Consider the following 24,797-nt stretch of genomic DNA (forward strand, 5'->3'; position numbering starts at 1 on the left):
GCAAAACTTGCCTGCCTGGTGAGCAATTATTTCATTGGGACTAATTCAAGAAAGGAAAACACGTTGCAGTTTTTAAATGGTTATTTGAGGCTAGATTGTTCTAACAGTAATGACTGTAATGCTTCTGCAGCATAAAACAAAATAATGGCTCCTGTATATATTCATTGTACTCCTAAGTTCCAGAGATTGTTGATACGAGCCCAGATATAACTTTACCCAAAGCAGTTGCAATTCTGTCCCCTTGGAGTCAGAATATTTGAGTGTTAAGTCCCACCGCAGGGACTTGAAGACAAACATCTCGGCAGACATATTACAGCAGCACCTTGGGAGTACTATTGGTGATCTACCATCTTGCTAATATGCATTTCAAGCTGCAAAGTCTAATCGTTACACAAAAAACAAGGCAAAGGAACATTGGAATACGTGAATGAATATTAACACACAAATCACAGAACCTATCAATACTGATCAGGAGGAACATTATGAAAGCAAAGCTACATTTTATTTCTGGAGGGACAGATTTGAAAAGTGGAGAATTTATGCCGAACCTGTATCAAACCTTGATTCAATTCATTTTATTTAATGGGTGCAGTTTGGTCACATAATATATCAGGTCTTCTACCTGTGAAAATAAAAGAGAAACTACTGATATTGGAAATCTAAATTAGAAAAAGCCTTGCAGAACACCTGTGTTCAGTCCACAAGTGAGACCCTGAGTTTCCCATTGTGTCACTTAAATTCCCCATGCCATTTCCAACCTAACCTATTGCTGTGGCCCCTGTATTGCTACAATGTGTCCCAATACAGGCTTGAAGGTGAGCACCTCATCTTCCATCTGGAAATACTGTTACCTTCTGGACTCAACACTGAACTCCATCATTTCAGGTAACTTATCATTTCTCTGTCTGCATCAGTTGCCCTTCTATGATATTGGTTCAGTTTGCCTTTTTTTTTGGCGTGTGCATGTGCATCCATGCGTGTGCGATGTTGGTGGGATGATGTCTTTTTCATGCCTTTACAAGGCGCGGAGCGAGAGAGACTGTATGGCACGCCACTTCTCACACAGACATTTCGCAGTATTTTTCCCTTTATTTTACGAGGTCGAGTTGCGATCTCGACACTCAACACGGCACGGATGGAAAGCGTACTCGGGAGCGGACCCGACTGGGTTCGAACCCGCGAACCACCGTTCCAGAGTCCGGCGCTGATGTCATTGTGCCACCAGCCGGCCCCAGTTTGCCTGTTTTTACCCTTTGGTTTCCTCTGGGAGGGGAAGGCATGCCTAAGCTAGACTGAACTGTATCTACCACTTTCTGTAGCCATTTTAGTTCCTGTCCATTACCAAATGTTGCAGACAGACCCAAGGTCCAAGGTACACAGTGAAGCTTGGAACAGGCAAGCCTTATGGAGAGAGCCAGAGAGTACCACTGAGTACATTGAGGTACAGAAATCCATGTAGACCTCTCTCAGACATATCACTCTTTTGCTCCATGAGACAGGAATAATTATCATATGCTCAAAAATTTGACTTGAAAATAAATAGAACAATATATTTGTAATGTGAATGGGAATATGCCGTATTGCAAATTTCACAAGTTTCAGAAATAAAGTACGTTTATTAAATTAACAAATACACCCAGTGAACACTTTATTAGGCACCTCCCCTACCTAATAAAGTAGCCATTGATTGTCTTCTTGTGGTCTTTTGCTGCTGTGGCCCATCCACTTCAAGGTTCATCTGTTGTGCATTCAGAGATGCTGTTCTGCACACCACTGTTGTAATACCTGATTATTTAAATTACTGTCACCTTCCTGTCAGCTTGAACCAGTCTGGCCATTTTCCTCTGATCTCTCTCATTAACAAGGCACTTTTGCCCACAGAAATACTATTCATTGAACTTTTTTTTGTTTTTTGCTCCATTCTTTGTAAACTCTAGAGACTGTTGTGCATGAAAATCCCAGCAGATCAGCAGTTTCTTAGATACTCAAACTACCCTGTCTGGCACCAATGATCATTCCATGATCAAAGTCACTTAGATCACATTTCTACCCCATTCTGATGTTTAGTCTGAACAACAACTGAGCGACTTGATCATGTCTGCGTGCTTTTATGCATTGACTTGCTGTCATATGATTGGCTGATGAGATATTTGCATTAACAAGCAGGTGTACAGGTGTACTTAATAAAGTGGTCACTGAGTGTAAAATGGAATGTAATCAAGAAAAATGCTTTAAAACAAAGTGGATGTCATTCCATGCATGGTGGTGGCTATTTTGCACAAAGCAAATCTTATAAAGAGAAAGGAATGAAAAGATCATTTATTTGTCTTCGTATATTTGGCTATAAAAATGGCATTGATAAAAGGTCTGAATGTCTTAAGGTTCCATAAAATCTCTGCAGGTTTGTCTGTTCTAAGATATTCCTAAAGCCTTAAACTTCTCATAAGTTTCAAGGCTTTAAGCATAAACATTCAAGGTGGCTGGGGTTTTGTAGAAGTTTGTGATCTAAAGCTGCATTTAAACCGTGGTTCGTCTCTGTCATGTACCCCGTGAAGGGTTAAAGAACCAGCAGAGATGGAAAACACTTTGGAGTCCAGTATTGCTATTAACTAATATTATTTATTAGTAACTACACAATACATTAATATAAATGCAAGTAAATCAAACAGGTTAGCAATGATTATATATAAGTAAGTAAATCAGTAAGTGTGGAATTACATATGAAAAACCAAGCTTCTTCAAGTCTAGGGGTAAAAGGATACAGTCTTACGATGATGAGTAAAGTTCAGTTCGTGGTATTGAGTTGAGTAGTGATGGAGAGAGAGAGAGAGAGAGAGAGAGAGGGAGAGATAAGAGTCTTCCGTTGAACTGACACTGTCAATCTTCTCGTTGTCCTCCGAAATCCTTTAAAAGTCACCAACTGAGACCACAACAAAGGCGACTGGTTTTCTGTGGTGGAGCTATCAACTCAGCCAAAGGTTGGAAACATGGACAGCTCCCCACCAGTCACTGCTTTTTTTTTTACCACTGCAAGAGCCACTGATCAATCCGTCTGATGGATCCTCCAAAAACCCACTTTTTCTGCAGACACAACAAAGATAACTCAATGTCGAAAACATGTGTCTGAGGTCTATATCATCTGACCTCCTATTTATCTCCCCGTGCTGAGCACCAACTGTCTCTCAAATAACTGCTCCTTCCCTTCTCTGTGTAAGAAATGTACAAGCAGGCAAATGTTCTTGAGAAGCATAAACACGCTGCCGAAAAATCATAACATCGATTGTCCATCAAATAACGCCGCCCTCGATCACCATAGCAACTTACAAGCTGCTCGGTGCTCTCCAACTCAGCAGAAATCCAAAAGTTCCTCCTCGTGCCTTAAAGTGACAGTCCAAAAGTTAGTCTTCATCTCTCTCTATTTAGTCTTCAATTAGTCTCTAGTTAGTCTTCATCTCCGCTATTTAAGAAGGGGGCAAGGAAGCAAAAAGGAAATTATAGACCTGTTAGCTTGACATCGGTGGTTCGGAAGTTGTTGGAGTCGATTGTCAAGGATGAGGTTACGGAGTACCTGGATGCATATGACAAGATAGTCATAACTCAGCATGGTTTCCTTAAAGGAAAATCTTGCCTGACAAACCTATTACAATTTTTTGAGGAAATTACAAGTAGGCTAGACAAGGGAGATGCAGTAGAAGTTGTATATTTGGATTTTCAGAAGGCCTTTGACAAGGTGCTACACATGAGGCTACTTAACAAGATAAGAGCCCATGGAATTACGGGGAAGTTACATATAGAACCATAGAACCATAGAAACTACAGCACAGAAACAGGCCTTTTGGCCCTTCTTGGCTGTGCCGAACCATTTTCTGCCTAGTTCCACTGACCTGCACACGGACCATATCCCTCCATATACCTCCCATCCATGTATCTGTCTAATTTATTCTTCAATGTTAAAAAAGAACCAGCATTTACTACCTCGTCTGGCAGCTCATTCCATACTCCCACCACTCTCTGTGTGAAGAAGCCCCCGCTAATGTTCCCTTTAAACTTTTCCTCCCTCACCCTTAACCCGTGTCCTCTGGTTTTTTTCTCCCCTTGCCTCAGTGGAAAAAGCCTGCTTGCATTCACTCTGTTTATACCCATCATAATTTTATATACCTCTATCAAATCTCCCCTCATTCTTCTACGCTCCAGGGAATAAAGTCCTAACCTATTCAACCTTTCTCTGTAGCTGAGTTTCTCAAGTCCTGGCAACATCCTCGTAAACCTTCTCTGCACTCTTTCAACCTTATTTATATCCTTCCTGTAATTTGGTGACCAAAACTGAACACAATACTCCAGATTCGGCCTCACCAATGCCTTATACAACCTCATCATAACATTCCAGCTCTTTTACTCAATACTGAGATTAATAAAGGCCAATGTACCAAAAGCTGTCTTTACGACCCTATCTACCTGTGGCGTCACTTTTAGGGAGTTTTGTATCTGTATTCCCAGATCCCTCTGTTCCACTGCACTCCTCAGTGCCTTACCATTAACCCTGTATGTTCTACCTTGGTTTGTCCTTCCAACGTGCGATACCTCACACTTGTCTGTATTAAACTCCATCTGCCATTTTTCAGCCCATTTTTCCAGCTGGTCCAAGTCCCTCTGCAGGCTCTGAAAACCTTCCTCACTGTCTACTACGCCTCCAATCTTTGTATCATCAGCAAATTTGCTGATCCAATTTACCACATTATCATCCAGATCATTGATATAGATGACAAATGACAAATGACCCAGCACTGATCCCTGTGGCACACCACTAGTCACAGGCCTCCACTCAGAGAAGCAATTCTCTACTACCACTCTTTGGCTTCTTCCATTGAGCCGATGTCGAATCTAATTTACCACCTCTCCATGTATACCTAGCGACTGAATTTTCCTAACTAACCTCCTATGCGGGACCTTGTCAAAGGCCTTACTGAAGTCCATGTAGACAATATCCACTGCCTTCCCTTCATCCACTTTCCTGGTAACCTCCTCTAAAAACTCCAATAGATTGGTCAAACATGACCTACCACGCACAAAGCCATGTTGACTCTCCCTAATAAGTCCCTGTCTATCCAAATGCTTGTAGGTCCTGTCTCTTAGTACTCCCTCCAATAACTTACCTACTACCGATGTTAAATTTACCGGCCTATAATTTCCCGGATTACTTTTTGATCCTTTTTTAAACAATGGAACAACATGAGCCACTCTCCAATCCTCCGGCACCTCACCTGTAGACAGCGACACTTTAAATATTTCTGCCAGGGCCCCTGCAATTTCAAAACTAGTCTCTTTCAAGGTCCGAGGGAACACCCTGTCAGGTCCAGGGAATTATCCACTTTAATTTTCCTCAAGACAGCAAGCACCTCCTCCTTTTCAATCTGTACAGTTTCCATGATCTCACTACTTGATTCCCTTAATTCCATAGACTTCATGCCAGTTTCCTTAGTAAATACAGACGCAAAAAACCTATTTAAGATCTCCCCCATTTCCTTTGGTTCCGCACATAGCTGACCACTCTGATCTTCAAGAGGACCAATTTTATCCCTTACAATCCTTTTGCTCTTAATATACCTGTAAAACCTCTTTGGATTATCCTTCACTTTGACTGCCAAGGCAACCTCATGTCTTCTTTTAGCCCTCCCGATTTCTTTCTTAAGTATTTTCTTGCACTTCTTATACTCCTCAAGCACCTTATTTACTCCCTGCTTCCTATACATGTCATACAACTCTCTCTTCTTCTTTATCAGAGTTGCAATATCCCTTGAGAACCAAGGTTCCTTATTCCTGTTCACTTTGCTTTTAATCCTGACAGGAACATACAAATTCTGCACTCTCAAAATTTCTCCTTTGAAAGCTTCCCACCTACCGATCACATCTTTGCCAGAGAACAACCTGTCCCAATCCATGCTTTTTAGATCCTTTCTCATTTCTTCAAATTTGGCCTTCTTCCAGTTAAGAACCTCAACCCTAGGACCAGATCTATCCTTGTCCATGATCAAGTTGAAACTAATGGTGTTATAATCACTGGAACCAAAGTACTCCCCTACACAGACTTCTGTCACTTGTCCTAACTCGTTTCCTAACAGGAGATCCAATATTGCATCCCCTCTAGTTGGTCCCTCTATATATTGATTTAGAAAACTTTCCTGAACACATTTTACAAACTCTAAACCATCTAGACCCCTAACAGTATGGGAGTCCCAATCAATATATGGAAAATTAAAATCCCCTACCACCACAACTTTATGTTTCCTGCAGTTGCCTTCTATCTCTCTGCAGATTTGCTCTTCCAATTCTCGTTGACTATTGGGTGGTCTGTAATTCAATCCCACTAATGTGGCCATACCTTTCCTGTTTCTCAGCTTCACCCACAAGGACTCAGTAGACAAGCCCTCTAATCAGTCCTGCCTGAGCACTGCTGTGATATTTTCCCTAACAAGCAATGCTACTCCCCCACCTTTCATTCCTCTGCCTCGATCACATCTGAAACATCGGAACCCTGGAATATTAAGCTGCCAGTCCTGCCCCTCCTGTAGCCAAGTTTCACTAATTGCTATAACGTCATAATTCCACGTGTCAATCCACACCCTCAACTCATCCGCCTTCCCCGCAATACTCCTAGCATTGAAATATATACACCTCAGAAGATTTTTATCACCACTCACAACCTTTCTATTAGCGGATTTGCTTGAACTTTTAACATCATTTATTTTCACCCCAGCCACACTGTCAGCTCTGGCACTCTGGTCCCATTCCCCTGCAAATCTAGTTTAAAGCCTCCCCAACAGCACTAACAAACCTCCCTGAAAGGATATTGGTCCCCCTGTAGTTCAAGTGTAACCCGTCTCTCTTGTACAGGTCCCACCTGCCCCAGAAGAGGTCCCAATTATCCTGAAATCTGAAACCCTGCCCCCTACACCAGTTCCTCAGCCACTTGTTCATCCTCCAGAGCATCCTATTCCTACCCTCACTGGCATGTAGCACAGGTAGCAATCCTGAGTTTACCACCCTCGAGGTCCTGCTTTTCAACTTCCTACCAAGCTCTCTATACTCACTCTCCAGGACCTCCTCACTCTTCCTTGCTATGTCATTGGTACCGATGTGCACCACGACATCTGGCTGGTCACCCTCCCACTTCAGAATGTCATGCAGGTGATCAGAGACATCCTTGACCCCGGCACCCGGGAGGCAACAAACCATCCTGGATTCTCTGTCACGACCACAGAACCTCCTATCCGCACCTCTAACTATCGAGTCCCCTATCACTACTGCTCTCCTCTTTTCCCCCCTCCCTTCTGCACTGCAGAGCCAGACTCAGTGCCAGAGATCCGGCTACTGCAGCTAGTCCCAGGTAAGTCATCCCCCCCAACAGTATCCAATGCGGTATACTTGTTGTTGAGGGGAATGGCCACAGGGGAACCCTGCTCTGCCTGCCCTTTCCTCTTCCCTCGCCTGACAGTGACCCAATTTCCTGTCCTCTGCTCCTTTGGCGTAACTACCTCCCTGTAGCTGCGATCTATAATCTCCTCATTCTCCCGAATGATCCGCAGGTCATCCAGCTCCTGCTCCAGTTCCCTAACGCGGTTTGTTAGGAGCTGCAGCTGGATGCACTTCTTGCAGGAGTCGTTGTCAGGGACACCGGAGGGCTCCCTGACTTCCCACATCCTGCAAGAGGAGCATTCCAACATCCTGCCTGGCATTCTCTCTACTCTAGACAATCTGAACAAAAAACTTACCGGAACCTACCCTGCCCTCTGCCTGTTCTCGCCGAAGCCTGTTTGAGCCCAAGCCGTCCCACTCTGACTCAGTCCACTCCGACGATGGCCGCTGTATATGGTGGTCTGCTTTTAAACCTTGGTGCACTACGTCACGCGCCTGCGCAGTGAAGACCCTTCTCCCCGAGCAGTGTTTAAAAAAAAAATGACTTTTTCTACCCGAGTCCTTCACTCCCTTCTCAGCTGCTTGCTTCCACTGAAACAAGAACAAGATATGTGAATAGAGTGTTGGCTGATTGGCAGGAAACAGAGAGTGGGAATAAAGGGATCCTAGTCTGGATGGCTGCCGGTTACCAGTGGTGTTCCACAGGGGTCTGTGTTGGGGCCACTTCTTTTTAAGTTGTACATCAACAATTTGGATTATGGAATAGATGGCTTTGTGGCTAAGTTTGCTGATGATACGAAGATAGGTGGAGGGGCCGGTAGTGCTGAGGAAACAGAGAGTCTGCAGAGAGACTTGGATAGATTGGAAGAATGGGCAAAGAAGTGGCAAATGAAATATAATATTGGAAAGTGTATGGTTATGCACTTTGGCAGAAGAAATAAACCGGCAGACTATTATTTAAATGGGGAGAGATTTCAAAGTTCTGAGATGCAACAGAACTTGGGAGTCCTCGTACAGGATACCCTTAAGGTTAACCTCCAGGCTGAGTCCGTGGTGAAGAAGGCGAACGCAATAGAAACATAGAAACATAGAAAATAGATGCAGGAGTAGGCCATTCGGCCCTTCAAGCCTGCACCGCCATTTATTATGATCATGGCTGATCATCCAACTCAGAACACCGCCCCAGCCTTCCCTCCATACCCCCTGACCCCCGTAGCCACAAGGGCCATATCTAACTCCCTCTTAAATATAGCCAATGAACTGGCCTCAACTGTTTCCTGTGGCAGAGAATTCCACAGATTCACCACTCTCTGTGTGAAGAAGTTTTTCCTAATCTCGGTCCTAAAGGGCTTCCCCTCTATCCACAAACTGTGACCCCTCGTTCTGGACAACCCCAACATCGGGAACAATCTTCCTGCATCTAGCCTATCCAATCCCTTTAGGATCTTATACGTTTCAATCAGATCCCCCCTCAATCTTCTAAATTCCAACGAGTACAAGCCCAGTTCATCCAGTCTTTCTTCATATGAAAGTCCTGCCATCCCAGGAATCAATCTGGTGAACCTTCTCTGTACTCCCTCTATGGCAAGGATGTCTTTCCTCAGATTAGGGGACCAAAACTGCACACAATACTCCAGGTGCGGTCTCACCAAGGCCTTGTACAACTGCAGTAGTACCTCCCTGCTCCTGTACTCAAATCCTCTCGCTATAAATGCCAGCATACCATTCGCCTTTTTCACCGCCTGCTGTACCTGCATGCCCACTTTCAATGACTGGTGTATAATGACACCCAGGTCTCGTTGCACCTCCCCTTTTCCTAATCGGCCACCATTCAGATAATAATCTGTTTTCCTATTTTTGCCACCAAAGTGGATAACTTCACATTTATCCACATTAAATTGCATCTGCCATGAATTTGCCCACTCACTTAACCTATCCAAGTCACCCTGCATCCTCTTAGCATCCTCCTCACAGCTAACACTGCCACCCAGCTTCGTGTCATCCGCAAACTTGGAGATGCTGCATTTAATTCCCTCATCCAAGTCATTAATATATATTGTAAACAACTGGGGTCCCAGCACTGAGCCTTGCGGTACCCCACTAGTCACCGCCTGCCATTCTGAAAAGGCCCCGTTTATTCCCACTCTTTGCTTCCTGTCTGCTAACCAACTCTCCACCCACACCAATACCTTACCCCCAATACCGTGTGCTTTAAGTTTGCACACTAATCTCCTGTGTGGGACCTTGTCAAAAGCCTTCTGAAAATCCAAATATACCACATCCACTGGTTCTCCCCTATCCACTCTACTAGTTACATCCTCAAAAAATTCTATGAGATTCGTCAGACATGATTTTCCTTTCACAAATCCATGCTGACTTTGTCCGATCATTTCACCACTTTCCAAATGTGCTGTTATCACATCCTTGATAACTGACTCCAGCAGCTTCCCCACCACCGACGTTAGGCTAACCAGTCTATAATTCCCCGGTTTCTCTCTCCCTCCTTTTTTAAAAAGTGGAGTTACATTAGCCACCCTCCAATCCTCAGGAACTAGTCCAGAATCTAACGAGTTTTGAAAAATTATCACTAATGCATCCACTATTTCTTGGGCTACTTCCTTAAGCACCCTGGGATGCAGACCATCTGGCCCTGGGGATTTATCTGCCTTCAATCCCTTCAATTTACCTAACACCACTTCCCTACTAACATGTATTTCGCTCAGTTCCTCCATCTCACTGGACCCTCTGTCCCCTACTATTTCTGGAAGATTATTTATGTCCTCCTTAGTGAAGACAGAACCAAAGTAATTATTCAATTGGTCTGCCATGTCCTTGCTCCCCATAATCAACTCACCTGTTTCTGCCTGCAGGGGACCTACATTTGTCTTTACCAGTCTTTTCCTTTTTACAATGTTGGCATTCATTTCTAGAGGAATAGAGTATAGGAGCAGGGATGTGATGTTGAGGCTCTATAAGGTGCTGGTGAGACCTCACTTGACTGTGGGCAGTTTTGGTCTCCTTATTTAAGAAAGGGTGTGCTGATGTTGGAGAGGGTATAGGGAAGATTCACTAGAATACTTTTGGGAATGAGAGAGTTAACATATGAGGAACGTTTGTCTGCTCTTGGACTGTATTCCTTGGAGTTTAGAAGAATGATGGGGGACCTCATAGAAATATTTCGAACGTTGAAGGGCATGGACAGAGTGGACGTGGCAAAGTTGTTTCCCAAGATGGGGGAGTGTAGTACGAGAGGGCATGAGATAAGGATTGAAGGGTGCCCATTCAGAACAGAGATGCAAAGAAACTTTTTTAGCCAGAGGGTGGTGAATCTATGGAATTTGTTGCCATGGGTGGCAGTGGAGGCCAAGTCATTGGGTGTATTTAAGGCAGAGATTGATAAGTATCTGAGTAGCCAGGGCATCAAAGGTTAAGGTAAGAAGGCAGGGGAGTGGGACTAAATGGGAGAATGGATTAGCTCATGATAAAATGGCAGAGCAGACTCGATGGGCCGAATGGCCGACCTGCTCCTTTGTCTTGTGGTCTTATGGTCTCGCTCTCTCTTTCTCTCTCTCTCTCTCTCTTTTCAAAACAACATGTCGGTGTTAAATAACTCCCTCTCTCTCTCTCTTCAAAAGCACAGTTCATAAGGGGTAATCGAGCACAGTTCATAGGACCCCATCACAATCTCCGAGGTGAGTTCTCGCACTTGGAACTTGCCGAGCGGCCTGCATTTCAATATCTCCAGGTGCTCTTGGAAGACGTACACCTTCAGGATGCAGTCCTGTGAATGACCCAATTCCTTGCTGGGGCCACTGACTGAAGTGTCCTGGGAGATTGTAACATCGAGACAGCAATGTACGTGGCTGCCAAAAGAAGGGCCTTGAGTCGGGGGAACTCAAATAAATGACACTCCAGACTATAATATAGAACTATCAAATTGTTGGTCTCCCTCTCGTCTGTTCCAAGAGTGGTACTTCCCTCTCCCTCTTTAGTGAGAGAGAGAGAGAGTGTCTGAGATGTCTGAGTGTTGGGATGGACAGTAGTTTTAGATGGACTCTAGTTCCTGGGATCTGGGGGCTTTGCTATCGCTTGCATGGTGGGTGGCGGGGGTTGATGCTTTTCCTGGAGCAACTGGAGGGAGGGGGAGTGGGGAAGTTTGATGCTTTTGCTGCTATTTGTGCAGGGGGGGCAGGGGGGAGCTTTTCTGTGAGTCATTCTTTGGGGTTTGTCCTCTGTTTCGTGGATGTCTGTGGAGAGTAAGGATTTCAGGTTGTATATTGTATACGTTCTCTGATTACCTGAACCATTGAACCGTTGAACAAACATTTGACTATACAAACAAAAAGACAGAGTATTTCTGGTGTTGCATTCATAAGTAAACCTGTTCCTTTACAAATATACTAATATAGATAATTCCTTCTTTCCTTTTTGTTTCTATAATCTGATTTATGCAAAGTAGCTGCCACTCTGTTTCTGCAACTGCAGTCACCTATATTAATGAAATGTTTCCCCACATTTGTGCGATATTAGATGCTCTGTAGATTGCAATACTTTGTAACCCTCACCTGAATATCAAACGTTCATTCCTTAACATTAATATTTTAAGCTTAATTCTGCCATTTCGTGCTTCAATCACTTCCAGACCTTATGTTCAAATGTTTTTGCAGCTGAAATCAGTCAAAATTGGACTCGCTTCGCAGTTAGTCACAAGATTTACAGTCCAACTCCATCACTAAGACGAATAGAAAAGAGGCTTCCATTTTCTCCATCAGCTTTTTTCCATTTTCTCCATCAGCTTTTAATCTTCATAGGACCATAAAATCATAACACTTAGGGGCAGAATTAGGCCATTTGGCCCATTGAGTCTGTTCCACCATTCAATCATGGCTAATTAATTATCCCTCTCAACCCCATTTTCCTGCCTTCACCTTGTAACTTTTGATGTCCTTACTAATCAAGAACCTATCAACCTGTGCATTAAGTGCACTCAGTGGCCACTTAATTAGGTACAGGAGGTACATGATAAAGTGGCCACAGAGTGCATTTCTGTATGTTTAGGGCCTCTGATTCTGTAGCCCATCCACTTTAAGGTTCAATTCGTTCTGCATACCGCTGTCCTATCACATGGTTATTTGAGTTACTGTCACCTCGAAATAGCCTGGTCATTCACTCCTGACCTTTCATTAATGAGGCAGTTTCACCCACAGAACTGCCGTTCACTAGATGTTTTTTGTGTCATGTACCATTCTCTGTAAACTCTAAAGACTGTTGAAAATCACTGGAGATCAGCAGTCTCTGAGATACTCAAACCACCACATCTGGCACCAACAATCATTCCAGGGTCAAAGTCACTTAAATCAGTTTCCTTCCCCATTCACGCCCTCCTGTACTGTCCACACATTTTAATTCCATGTCCCATTCCCATTTTGATATGTCTATCCACGGCCTCCTCTACTGTCAAGATGAAGCCACACTAAGGTTGGAGGAACAACACCTTATATTCTGTCTGGGTAGCCTCCAACCTGATGGCATGAATATTGACTTCTCTAACTTCTGCTAATGCCCCTCCTCCCCTTCACATCCCATCCCTTATTTATTTATTTAATGCATTTTTAATATGTTTTCTCCCTCTGTCCCTCTCACAATAACTCCTTGCCTGCTCCCCACCCTCGGGGCTCCCCTCCCCCCTTCTCTTTCTCCTCAAGCTTCCCATCCCATGATCCTCTCCCTTCTCCAGCTCTTGGCTCCATCCCTCCCCCTCCTGTCTTCTCCTATCATTTGGGATCTCCCCCTCCCCCTCCCACTTTCAAATCTCTTACTATCTCTTCTTTCAGTTAGTCCTGACGAAGGGTCCCGGCCCGAAACGTTGACTGTGCTAGAGATGCTGCCTGGCCTGCTGCGTTCACCAGCATTTATTGTTTGTGTTGCCTGAATTTCCAGCATCTGCAGACTTCCTCGTGTCTGTGTTCTTCCCCATTCTGATGCTTGATTTAAACCACTTCGTCATGTCTGCATGTTTGTACTCAATGAGTTTCTGCCACATGATTGACTGATTAGATATTTGCATTAACAAACAGATGTAGAGATGTACCTAATTAAGTGGAAACTGAATGTATAGCCATGAATATGGCTTCCACTGCTGTCCATGGCAATGAATTCCACAGATGCACCATCCTCTGGCTAAGGAAATTTCTCCTCACTTCTGTTCCAAAGGGAGACGAAGGGCCCCCACTGCACCTCTGGATCTAACTGCTTTCAACATGATCTCTTGATCTCATTGAATGAGACTGAATCAATAGTGTATTGCTGCTCTTTTTGATAATGCTAGAAATATGGACAACTGTATGTGATATTTGTTACTTCCCAGTAGAACAACCTTGCTGAAGTAAGTTCAAACATTACTATTTTGAACATCATGTTTCTCGGATAACAGTTAATAGATTAAAATAATTTATTAAGCAAAAATGCCTTCTATTTAAATCTAGAAGACAATTTTATTAATTGCTTGGAGGATGAAATGTTGCTGGAAAGGTAACATTCTGCCTTATAAAGATGCATGGTGGAGAGTATTCTAACCTGTTGCATCACAGCCTTCATATGGAAACACCAATGCCCAGGAACAGAAGAGCCTCCAGAAAGTGATGGAAGCAGCCTAGTTCATCACAGGTAAAGCCTCCCCACCGTTGAGCTCAACTACATGGAGCGCAGCTTCATACAACAATGCAGGCTCCATGATCAAGGTCTCCCATCATCCAGGCCATGCTCTCTACCTGCTACAAGAATTGGCAGGAGGTACAGGAGCCTTAGGTCCCACATGACCAGGTTCAGGGAGCATCTCTAGGAAGAGGTGCAGTCGACGTTTCAGGCCGAGACCCTTCGTCAGGACTAACTGAAGGAAGAGTGAGTAAGGGATTTGATAGATGGAGGCGGAGGGGGAGATCCAAAATGGTAGAAGAAGACAGGAGGGGGAGGGATGGAGCCAAGAGCTGGACAGTTGATTGGCAAAAGGGGATACGAGAGGATCATGGGACAGGAGGCCCAGGGAGAAGGAAAAGGGGGAGGGGGGGAAACCCAGAGGATGGGCAAGGGGTATAGTCAGAGGGACAGAGGGAGAAAAAGGAGAGAGAGAGAAAGAATGTGTGTATATAAATAAATAACGGATGGGGTACGAGGGGGAGGTGGGGAATCAGCGGAAGTTAGAGAAGTCAATGTTCATGCCATCAGGTTGGAGGCTACCCAGATGGAATATAAGGTGTTGTTCCTCCAGCCTGAGTGTGGCTTCATCTTTACAGTAGAGGAGGCCGTGGATAGACATGTCAGAATGGGAATGGGATGTGGAATTAAAATGTGTGGCCACTGGGAGGACATACTGTAGGTTTATAGTGAGAGGGGAGACCCGAGGAACACCTTTCTCACCCAGAGGGTGATCAGTATATGGAATGTGCTGCCAGAAGAACTGGCTGATGCAGGGACATTAACTTCCACATTTGTATGTGGTGAGCCTGTTGAAGAGGAACCAATTCTGTCTTGTGAAACATGACTTATTTTTACATGACTAAGTTATATCCAAAAACAAAATGGTGGAACTCTTAAAGACAGGCAGAAAAAAATTGTAGTAGCTGTTTAATTCAGAGACATCCGGTCAAGCAGTGCTATACCCTGGTGTTACTCGAAGATCAGGAAAGTCTGGTTTAAGCGCAGAAGCTCCAACCTGCCAGCTTTTGAAAGGTGATGCCAGCCATTATTAAGATTCATGGGTGGCATTTGCACACCTGTATTATTTTTGAGTAACTCCACTCCCTTCCCTGAAACCTTGCATACTCCATTAAAATTATGTGATCCACTGACCTCTCGGTTAATGGTAGGGGTTCATGGCATAAAAAAGGTCGGGATCCCTGTTCACAAAATGCTGGAGGAAGTTAACAGGTCAGGCATCATCTATGGAGAGGAATAAAGAGTGGATGTTTCAGGCCGAGACTCTTCATCAGTACTGGAAAGGGAGGGGGCAGAAGCCAGAATAAAAAGTTGGGGGGCTGGGGGAAGAGTCTAAGACAGATGATAGGTGAAGCTGGGTGAGGGAGAAGCTAGGTGGGTGGCGGAGGGATGAAGAAGTGAGATGGTGTGAGGTGATAGGCAGAAGAGAAAAAGGGTTGAAGAGGATAGGAGGAGAACGGACTATGGGAAAAAGAGAAGGAGGAGGGGAACCAGAGAGAGGTGATGGGCAGGTGAGATAGGAGAGGAGCCTGAATGGGGAATGGAAAAAGATGGATCAGTGAGGGGGGAGAAATACTGGACGTTAAGGAAATTGATGTCATGCGGACAGATGGAGTTTGTATTTGGAGAATGTTGATGTATGCTAAGTGGCAGATTCACTTGATATAGAACAATAGTGATACTCCTCACTTTCGTTATTTATGAAGCTATTAAGACATTCCCTGATCCATACAAAAGTTACTCCTGTTCAATATAGGCCGGTATACAGAATCCACATGTGGACCAGTGCCCCAACATGGAGGGAAGCAGATGGCCCTGAAGATCCCTTTCACTGAGGTTTTGGTCATCTTCATTGATATCTCCTTATTTGAGCTGATCTCTTGACTTTTCACATTTTTCATTCACAGCATGTGGACATTGTAGGAATTGGTCATTCTACTTGCCCCGGAACCCAACAAGATGCTAAGGTTTACTGCATTGATTGGTCTGGATCTACTTAAAGGCCAGACGGGGTAAGAGTGGCAGAATCTCCTTCCCTGAATGAAATTAGTGAGCCAGAGATTTTCATGACACCGTGTTGGTTTATGGTTACCTATCTCACTGTTGTAAAATTATTGAATGGCTTCTTGTAAAAAATGGTGGACTCTTGGCCTCACAGTCGACCTCGTTATGGTCTCGGACCTTACTGTGGTCTGCACTGCACTTTCTCTGTAATTCTAATACTTTATTCTGCATACTGTTATTGCTTTTCCCTTGTACTACCTCAATGTATTGATGTGAGGAAGTGATCAGAATCAGAAGAGATTCAAGTTTTTTATCACTGATATTTTTGTTACACCTGTACACCTATCCGTTAATGCAAATATCTAATTAGCCAATTATATGGCAGCCACAATGCATAAAAGCATGCAGACATGGTCTAGAGGTTCAGCTGTTGTTCAGACCGAACATCAGAATGGGGAAGAAATGTGATCGAAGTAACTTTGACCGTAGGATGATTGTTGGTGCCAGACGGGGTGGTTTGCGTACCTCAGTAAGTGCCGATCTCCTGGGATTTTCATGCACAGCTGTCTCTAAAGAAGCTGTTCCTAAAATGTTGACTAAGTGTCTTCAAGTTTCTGTACCTCTTCTCTGATGGTAGTAACGAGAAGTGGGCATGTCCTGGATGGTGAGAGTCCTTCTTGATAGATGCCTCCTTCTTGAGGCACTGGCTTTTGAAGATGTCCTCAATGATGGGGAGGCTGTATGGAGGAATATGTCCTTGATGGTGGATAGGCTATATCGATAGTATGCAAAACAAAGTTTCTCTCTGTACCTTGTTGCATGTGACAATAAACCAATTGGCCAACATAATGTATGTACAATCCCCATGTGGAATTTAAATTCATGGCCCTGGATGAACAGTCCAGGACTCTGGTTAGTAGCTTCATAACTTAACCACTATGTTGTCATACCATACTTCTCAATATCGTCAAACCTTGAAGCATTTTTGCAACATTAAATAAAGGCATCCGTTAGCCTTGCGAGACCATCGATCTGCGCCTGGAAAGTCTTCACTCTCCAGGGCGCAGGCCTGGGCAAGGTTGTATGGAAGACCAGCAATTGCCCATGCTGCAAGTCTCCCCTCTGCATGACACCAATGTTATCCAAGGGAAGGGCATTAGGACCCATACAGCTTGGCACCAGTGTCGTTGCAGGGCAATGTGTGATTAAGTGCCTTGCTCAAGGACACAACACGTTGCCTCGGCTGGGGCTCGAACTCGCAACCTTCAGGTAGCTAGTCCAATGCCTCAACCACTTGGCCACGTGCTCACAACATTACAGCCTTATTAACAAAATTCTTCTGATCATTATTTTCTTCTTTCCTGTTGGTAATTGATGCCCACAGATGTCCACGCACTCTACCTCATAATAAAGTTTTTTCTCATGCACAAATAGGAACAAAGAAAATCATATCTTAATAGAGAGTTTCTTTAAGTTTGCATATTGAAGACCTTTAACTTCTGTTGTGGAAATAGATAATCGTGCCAAGCTTATTATACTAACGTCTTTGTCTTAAGCCTCTGTCAATCAAGCAAACAGTGATGAGCACCAAAGTTCAGTGTTATTAGCGCTGAGTTCAATCTCCATTGTGAAAGAAATTCAGAAAGACCTTTCTTGAAACAAAATGGCCATTACATTTGAAGAAGGTTTCAATATTTTTCTCAACCTAACTCAGGAAAATAACTTCTGGATGATGGCTTTTGGAACAGAGCTTGAATATTCTTTTGTTTGAGTGCCCATCACACCCAATCTCTCATGGACCCAGAACCCATCCTACACAGTCAAGAAAGCTCACCAATGCCTCTACTTTCTGAGGAGGCTGAAGAGAACTGGACTTCTTTGAAATTTATGCACATTTTCCATATCATTTACAATATATATTAATGACTTGGATGAGGGAATTAAATGCAGCATCTCCAAGTTTGCGGATGACACGAAGCTGGGTGGCAGTGTTAGCTGTGAGGAGGATGCTAAGAGGATGCAGGGTGACTTGGATAGGTTGGGTGAGTGGGCAAATTCATGGCAGATGCAATTTAATGTGGATAAATGTGAAGTTGTCCACTTTGGTGGCAAAAATAGGAAAACAGATTATTATCTGAATGGTGGCCGATTAGGAAAAGGGGAGGTGCAATGAGACCTGGGTGTCATTATACACCAGTCATTGAAAGTGGGCATGCAGGTACAGCAGGCGGTGAAAAAGGCGAATGGTATGCTGGCATTTATAGCGAGAGGATTCGAGTACAGGAGCAGGGAGGTACTACTGCAGTTGTACAAGGCCTTGGTGAGACCACACCTGGAGTATTGTGTGCAGTTTTGGTCCCCTAATCTGAGGAAAGACATCCTTGCCATAGAGGGAGTACAAAGAAGGTTCACCAGATTGATTCCTGGGATGGCAGGACTTTCATATGAAGAAAGACTGGATGAACTGGGCTTGTACTCGTTGGAATTTAGAAGATTGAGGGGGGATCTGATTGAAACGTATCAGATCCTAAAGGGATAGGACAGACTAGATGCAGGAAGATTGTTCCCGATGTTGGGGAAGTTCAGAACGAGGGGCCACAGTTTGAGGATAGAGGGGAAGCCTTTTAGGACCGAGATTAGGAAAAACTTCTTCACACAGAGAGTGGTGAATCTGTGTAATTCTCTGCCACAGGAAACAGTTGAGGCCAGTTCATTGGCGATATTTAAGAGGGAGTTAGATATGGCCCTTGTGGCTACGGGGATCAGGGGGTATGCAGGGAAGGCTGGGGCGGGGTTCTGAGTTGGATGATCAGCCATGATCATAATAAATGGCGGTGCAGGCTCGAAGGGCCGAATGGCCTACTCCTGCACCTATTTTCTATGTTCCTATGTTTCTATCATCAAAGACTCTGATGAACGTCTGTAGACATGTATTTATTTATTTATTGAGACACAACGTGGAACGGACCCTTCGAACTGCACTGACTAGCAATTCCCCCAATTTAATCCTAACGTAATCACAGGACAATTTACAATGATCAATTAACCTACCACCCAGTATTTCTTTGGACTGTGGGAGGAAACCAGAGCACCAGGAGAAAACCCATATGGTCACAAGAAGAACATGCTTTCACGCAGAAAGCATTCTGACTGGTTGCATCACAACTTGTATGGGCAGTTCATAGCACAGGAGCATGCGATGCTGTATGATGTAGGGGACTCAGACAGCTCTCTCACAGCTACAGGACTTCACAACATAGACGACAGATGTCTAAGGAAGGCAACCTCAAACATCAGGGAGACTCCAGACCATGTCCGCTTCTTATTGGTGCCATCATACAGAAGATACAGCAACCAGAAGACCCACACCCACACTTCAACAATAGCTTCTCCCCTACTGCGATTAGGTTATCGACCCAAACTGAAAATCCTTAATTCCCCCTCAGACTATATTTCCATCAACTTCCTCTAACATTGTTTTGCTATTTTTTATTGTGTTGTGTAAGTTATGTATAATTTATATTAATTTAAGTATATGTTACTTAATGTTTATCATGTTAGCCTTATTTCAGTGGTTGTGGATGCCATTATTAAGGAAGGAACGCATGATAAAGTAGGCCAAAGCCAGCAGGGTTTCCTTAAGGGGAAATCTTCCTGAAAAATCTTTTGGAATTCTTTCAGGAAATAACGAGCAGGATAGACAATGGAGGGGCAGTGAATGGTGTTTAGTTGGATTTTTGGAAAGCCTTTGACAAGGTGCTGCGCACAAGGCTGTTAAATAAGAAAAGAGCCAGTGTATTATGGGAGAGGTATTATCATAGATAGAAGATTAGCTGATTGGCAGGAGGGAAAGATTGCAAGTAGTGGGGGCCTTTTTCAGTTGGCTGTTGTTGACTAGTGGTGTTCTGTAGGGGTCAGTATTGGGACGACTTCTTTTCATGTTCCATGTCCATGTCAATGACTTGGATGACGGAGTTGATGGCTTTGTAGCCAAGTTTGCAAACAATGCAAAGATTGGTGATGAGGCAGGAGGTGTTGAGAAAGTAGGGAGTGTGTAGAAGGATTTTGGCAGATTGGGAGAATGGGCAACAAAATAGCAGAGAGAATATAGTGTGGAGTGCTTGTGTTGGATCCCCTAAAGTCTGTGTTGAATGCTAGCATTAATTTTAAGAGAATCAGATTATAAAAGCAAGATTGTAATGCTGAGGCTTCATACGGCATTGGTCAGAGTGCACTTGGAGAACTATGAGCAGTTTTGGACCCCTTATCTAAGAAAAGATGTGCTGACATTGGAGAGGGTCCGGAGGAGGTTCATGAGAATGATTCCAGGAATCAAGGGTTAATATATGAGAAGTGGTGGATGGCTTTAGGCCTGCACTTGCTGCAGTTTGGAAGAACGGGGGAGAGGGATCTCACTGAAAGTATTGAATATAGAAAGACCTGGATAGAGTGGATATGGAGAGGATTTTTCATATAGTGCAAGGGTTCCCAACCTTTTTATTCCATGGACCGCGACCATTAACCGGGGGTTTATGGATCCCAGGTTGGGAACCCCTGCTGTAGTGGGAGAATCCAGGAACCTGAGGGCACCGCCTCAGAATAGAGCAATGTCCCTTTACAACGGAGGTGGGGAAGAATTTATTTTGTCAGAGGGTAGTGAATTCAATGCCACAGACCTCTGTGGAGGCCCAGGTATTGGGTATATTTAAAGCAGAGGTTGATAGATTCTTACCGAGAAAGCAGGAAAATGGTGTTGAGAAGGATGATAAATCAGCCATGATGGAATGGCGGAACAAGGGGCCTAATAGTCTATCCCTGCTCCTATGTCTTATAGTCTTGCATTTCTAATGTTGCTACAAAAAGCTAATGTTCATGGCATTTATACCTTAGATATGTATGTTTTTGTTGGCCATGAAGGTATTAAAGTCTGGAAAACAGCTTCTTGAAATGAGTCAAGTATGGTCGAAGCAGACAAAAACGAATATCTTTCCATGTGGAGGAAGAAATATGAGATTGTTTCTGCGACTTCCATTTTGTGAATTGGTTCTTGCTTAATTGTGGCTGGATCAGAGCATTTGAAAGGGGTCACCGTGAGGCCTGCTCCGATAACCTTCTAAACCAGAGATCATATTCTTTGGGTGGTATGAAGTGCAGATTTACGGAAGAGCAACTTGTGATTGTGAACTGAAGTAACCCAAGCTCGGTGTCTGGTCTGAGTTGGCTCTAATTAGCTTGACTGGTCCTGACGTTTTTTTATTGCTATTTTCTGGGGGGTGATTTTGGCTCTGCGACCTGCAGTCAATGAATGATGTAGCATTAAATTGAAGCGAACTGAATGAAACTGAACAGTCCTAGGCTGTTTCAAGGACTTTATGGTTTCTACAAACAACAGGAATACTGCAGATGCTGGAAATTCAAGCAACACACAGCAAAGTTGCTGGTGAACGCAGCAGGCCAGGCAGCATCTCTAGGAAGAGGTACAGTTGACGTTTCAGGCCGAGACCTTTCGTCAGGACTAACTGAAGGAAGAGTTAGTAAGAGATTTGAAAGTGGGAGGGGGAGGGGGAAATCCAAAATGATAGAAGAAGACAGGAGGGGGAGGGATGGAGCCAAGAGCTGGACAGGTGATTAGCAAAGGGCATATGAGAGGATCATGGGACAGGAGGTTCGGGGAGAAAGACAAGGGTGGGGGGAACCAGAGGATTGGCAAGGGGTATAGTCAGAGGGACAGAGGGAGAAAAAGGAGAGTGAGAGGAAGAATGTGTGTATAAAAATAAATAACGGATGGGGTACGAGGGGGAGGTGGGGCATTAGCGGAAGTTAGAGAAGTCAATGTCAATGCCACGGCCTCCTCTACTGTAAAGATGAAGCCACACTCAGGTTGGAGGAACAACACCTTATATTCCGTCTGGGTAGCCTCCAACCTGATGGCATGAACATTGACTTCTCTAACTTCCGCTAGGCCCCACCTCCCCCTCGTACCCCATCTGTTACTTATTTTTATGCACACATTCTTTCTCTCACTCTCCTTTTTCTCCCTCCGTCCCTCTGAATATACCTCTTGCCCATCCTCTGGGTTCCCCCCCCTGTCTTTCTTCCTGGACCTCCTGTCCCATGATCCTCTCGTATCCCCTTTTGCCAATCACCTGTCCAGCTCTTGGCTCCATCCCTCCCCCTCCTGTCTTCTCCTATCATTTTGGATCTCCCCCTCCCCCTCCCACTTTCAAATCCCTTACTCACTCTTCCTTCAGTTAGTCCTGACGAAGGGTCTCGGCCTGAAACGTCGACTGTACCTCTTCCTAGAGGCTTTATGGTTTGATGTTTTATATTCTGTGTTTTTCTTCCATTCGTTTTTTGCCATTTGCACAACTTATTCTCTTTTTGTTTGCACATTGGGTGTTTGATGATTTCCTTGAACGGGTTCCATGGTGTTTCCTTGTTTCGTGGCTATCTGCAGGAAAATGAATCTCAGGATTGTGTACTGCATACATATTTTGATTATAAATATAGCTCAAATTTTTGAATCTTTTCAATCATTGATTTTGGGTAAAATAAGGAAACTGATCATATGAAAGGGAGTGACATCAGAAGTGTCTTTATTTAAATAAATATGAATAAAAATATTAACTTTATTTGTCACATGTACCTCGAAACATACAGTGAAAAGCGTTGTTTGCATTGAATCAGCGAGGATTGTACTGGGGAGAGCCTGCAAGTGTCGCCATACTTCCAGTACCAATATAACTTGCCCATAACTTTCTAAACCTAGCTTGCCCATAACTTACTAACCCTAAATGCAAGCCCTTGGAATGTGGGAAGAAACTCGATCATCCAGAGGAAACCCACGTGGTCACGGGGAGAACATACAAAATCCTTACAGACAGCTGCAAAAGTCGAACTCTTGTTTGCTGCCACTGTAAAGTGATTGCACTGCTACTGTGAATAAGGTATTGCCGTGTGTAGCCTTGGACCTGAACCAATAAAAGGTTGACACAGGCTTGCCTGATATGAAGAACCAACATACAACAGTTTGAACAGATATGAAAGAGAATACAGGTAAGGGGCTTAGGATGTAAAGCTGTGAATGACTATCACATGGAATATTCCCATGCTTGAAATATGGGAAGGAATATCAATTGTTTGGCCAATGGGAGATCCCTTATTTCAATGCTGTAAGTTAGAATGATGGTTTGCGTAATAAATGGAATAACAGCATTCAGGAGTCACGTTTTTAGGCAGGGGTCAGCATAATTTATGTGGACATTTGCATCGATACAAGAAAGTGCAAGTTTTGTATGAATTAAGATAATTGTGTGATTTATCTAACCTGAGTCAGTTGACCAGGAGTCAAAACCCATGACAGTAAATTTGGAATTCAATTTCCCTTGAACAGGCCTTTATCCCATCTGCAATGTTATATAGTGACAACCACCATTCGAAATCTCCTTAAGACCTTCAAACTGAGGTATATGCTTGATTGTTTGCACTCTATTGCTCTATGGTTGTCTTTTCAACCATGGAGGTTAAATTATAATAATGAATGTTCGAGCTGATACATGCATCGCAAAGTTAAGCACAGGACATTGCAGTATCAAGTTAAGGTCAATTTTACTTTAATAACATTTGTGATAACACAGAAAAGGAGACAAGGATAACGTGGAGTTAAAAAAACTGTGGTTCAAACAGGAAAGGAAGCGATGAAGGATCTTGGCCTGAAATGTCAATTTATTCCCCTCTATAGATGATACTTGACTTGCCGAGTTCCTGTGTTTTGCTTTAGTTCTGCAGCACCTGCAGAATCTCTTCCTTCAAGAGGCAAAAGTAAGGAATTGTTAAAATTCCAGGTCAAGACCCTGCATCAGGATCTTGACCTGAAACATTGACAATTCCTCTCCCCTCGCCACCCCCTCACAGATGCTGCTCTCGATCCAATGAGTTCCTCCAACAGTTTGGATTTGACCCAAATTACAGTATCTGTAGTCTCCAGTGTGGAGCCATCTTTTAATCATCTCCTTACCCCCCCTGCTGGTGAACTAGCATAATGACAACCTAAGGTATTCAACAACTGTGCAGTTTGAAGAATTGTGCGTTCTCCGTTTTTTACAAAAGGGATGTGTTGCTGGAAACAATTTTTTCGGCTCAAAACACTGGGTGAAGTGCACTACGGGAACATTTATGCAGTATATTCTGACACATTGGGAGTGATCTGCTACTAATTATAGTGAAAAATTGCTTCATAAATTGAAGACTTAAACCTAGAGTCGATGGCATTATGGTGAGAACTCATTAATCAAACATTGCTGAAGCAAGGCATTGCTGAACTAAATACCTCTTCACAAATCTCTGATACTCCTCATGCATTTTATTGTCTTGCTGATCCATAGATAATGTCTTGTCAGCTTATTACCTTAGCCTAGGTATCTCAGAGCATGGGTTGCTGTGCATAAAATTATCTTTCAGACTAACTGTATAAGCCAGCAGTCCTACATCCTGTAATAATCATTCCCCACACAGATACATGCACTGAGCAGCAAGGTCACCAGGGTTTGGGAAAATAATTGGATGTTCTGTTCATGAAGACGGGAATAAAATGACAATATTTGTACATGTTAGCAGGGAGCAGCAATAATATTTGTCTGAATGCAAAAGAATTCTATCATTTCCTT

This window comes from Mobula birostris, chromosome 5 (genome assembly GCF_030028105.1).
Source record: "Mobula birostris isolate sMobBir1 chromosome 5, sMobBir1.hap1, whole genome shotgun sequence".
Lineage (NCBI taxonomy): Eukaryota > Metazoa > Chordata > Chondrichthyes > Myliobatiformes > Myliobatidae > Mobula > Mobula birostris.